Below are 2,911 nucleotides of genomic sequence, written 5' to 3'. Positions count from 1 at the left end.
CAAGCGTCTGTTTTAGACAGGACGGGAGCCTGTGCTGTGTTTTCTTCCAGTGTCGGTGTCTTTTATGTAGCGCTGAATATCTTTTTCTGAAATGTGGTTGAGAGGTGCCGAAATGCTCAGAATTAAACGCGAACGCTTGCTGATGGGAATTAAGAAAACTTAAGGCGTAATTGATTAATCAAACGAAACAATTCAATGATAGTGCGAAATTGCAAAAAGGGGTTTTAAAGGTATCAAAATTCTCAGCTTTGTGGGGTCGGTAGCTGTGCGACAGCGCAGTCTACTAATCCTTTGCTTTTCACAATGCAGGCATTTACCCTCGCACTTCACCTGCTTCTCGCCGCTGTGCCGTCTGCAGCCTGCACGTCCGTCTCTTCCGTGACCCTGATGCGCCATGAAGATGAAATTTTTTGTCAACCTGCGCAATCACCATTGTTGCACCTGCCTTCACCACCGCCAGAGCACGTCATCGAGGATCTTCATTGGCCAGTCCCATCACCAGGAATATCAACACATCTGATCTTTATAAAGAGCATGCTGTCATCACCGCCGCTCTGTGGGCTCGGTAGCTGTGCGACAACGCAGTCTACTAATCCTCTGCTATTCACAATGCAGGTATTTACCCTCGCACTTCACCTGCTTCTCGCCGCTGTGCCGTCTGCAGCCTGCACGTCCGTCTCTCCCGTGACCCTGATGCGCCATGAAGATGAAATTTTTTGTCAACCTGGGCGATCACCATTGTTGCACCTGCCTTCACCGCCGCCAGAGTACGTCATCGAGGATCTTCATTGGCCAGTCCCATCACCAGGAACATCAACACATCTGATCTTTATAAAGAGCATGCTGTCATCACCGCCGCTCTGTAGGCTCGGTAGCTGTGCGACAGCGCAGTCTACTAATCCTGTGCTTTTCACAATGCAGGTTAGTAATAAGTTTCCCTATTTGCTAAAAAAAACAGTAACTACTTCTTAATGCAGCTGCCGAGTCCTCAGTGCTGCTGTGATATTGTTGCCGAATGTTTGCGTGTTATCCGTCTTCTCTTGCTATTGTCAGGGGATGTTGAAACTAACCCCGGCCCCGACCATACCGACAGCGCAATTTCCGAGCTCCAGAAACTAACTGCCGGCCAAGCTACAGTAATCTGCGATCTACAGGACATTAAAATACAACTGAAGACTACTGAAACAACCTTAAGTGACTTAAACGCATGGACGCTCTGGAATCACACTACGCTTCACTTTCCACTCTCCATTCCGAAATAGACGCCCTGAAAACTCTGAACTCTGAACTTACCTGCAAGATTGACAAGCTGGAAGCACGTATGGACGATGCTGAAAATCGCTCTCGTCGCAACAACCTCATATTTTACAACATACCCGACACTAACCCCGCTGAAACATATGAAGACTCGGAAGAAACAGTCATTCGCCATTGCTCCACCCAACTAGATTTTGCCATCGAACCTAACCTAATCGAGCGTGCTCACCGCCTTGGACGCCACTCCACTGATCGTAAAAGGCAGATTATCGTGAAATTCACCTCATCCAAAACCAAAGAAAACATCCTTTCCTTAGGCACCAAACTAAAAGGCACTGACTACAGTATTGGCGAAGATTTTTCCCTTCCTGTACGTAACGCTCGCAAACATCTTGTAGCCTTTGCCAGATCGGTAACCGACAAGTTCTCCTTGCGCTTCTAAACTTTACACATTGGTCCCAAACGATACACGTTCGATGAATCCTCACAAACCGTAAAAGAGGTAAAATAGCAACCACCTCATCACCAATCGACAGGCTGTTCTAAACATGCACAACAAGCACTTTCATTGTCAGCGATCTTTACTAACATCCGAAGTTTGATTTCAAAGCGCGACATTATTTCCAATATCGTCACATCATCCTCCAGCAACCTACTAATCTTGACAGAAACGTGGCTGAGTAGTGACGTTTCTGATAGTGAAGTCCTTGCCGACTTGCCCAAATTCCGTGTTTTCCGTAAAGATCGTCCAGATAGAAGGGGAGGGGGGGGGGGTACTTATTGCAACTGCACAGGAGCTATCATGCACGGCCATTCACCTTTCATCGGATATTGAAATATTATGGGTCTTGTGTCATGCCTCACCAAAGTCAGTTGTGATAGCCGTTTGCTACAGGCCTCCTAGCAGCCCAGACTTTCCTCAAAAACTTAATCACGAATTAAATGAAATTAAAACCAAGCACCCTAACACATGCACTATTCTATTCGGAGATTTTAATTTTCCCAGTATCGACTGGCATAATCTAACCGCTACAGGTAACAGGGATGCTAATGATTTTCTTGACGTTTACCTTAATTTTAATCTCGTTCAACTAATATCCGAACCAACCCGTGTAACGGATGTCTGCGCTAACATTATAGACCTAATATTAACGGATAGCCCAGAATACGTTCATTCTATCACCTGTCTACCAGGTATCAGCGATCACCAAGTCATACATGCCGGCTTCACGATTAAACCATTTTCACGCGCAACATGTAAGCGAACAATCCGACTTTACGATAGAGGGAACTATATTGCTATAAATAATGAACTTCGTGCATTTTTACCAGGTTTCCAATTTAACTTTCATCAAAGATCCGTCCACGAAAACTGCTTCATGTTTAAGAAGAAAATTGAAGATTTGGTCGACAGGTTTATTCCCAACATAAATATACGAACTAACTCTCAAAACCCTTTTTTCACAAACACACTCGAACGTCTTGAAAATAAAAAGAAGCGTTTTTTCCGTTCGGCCAAGTCACGCCCTAGTCAAAACGCTTGGAACAAATATTACGTAGCTGAAAAAACGTATTTATTAAACATTCGAGAAGGTAAACTCACGTTTTTCCATACCGATCTGCCCAAAATGTTGACTACTAACCTCCGAAGGTT

General features: G+C 44.8%; 1 pseudogene; it reads left to right on the top strand.

Moving 5' to 3' along the window:
• The first annotated feature begins 609 nt into the window (after positions 1-609).
• LOC146172026 (uncharacterized) lies at positions 610-1,964 on the top strand (annotated as a pseudogene).
• Positions 1,965-2,911: the final 947 nt, after the last annotated feature.

Source organism: Amblyomma maculatum, unplaced genomic scaffold, assembly GCF_055883805.1.
Source record: "Amblyomma maculatum isolate TAMU_Amacu unplaced genomic scaffold, ASM5588380v1 scaffold_15, whole genome shotgun sequence".
Taxonomy (NCBI): domain Eukaryota; kingdom Metazoa; phylum Arthropoda; class Arachnida; order Ixodida; family Ixodidae; genus Amblyomma; species Amblyomma maculatum.
The sequence above is the reverse complement of the archived record's forward strand: the minus strand, read 5'-3'. Positions and strand labels throughout refer to the sequence as shown.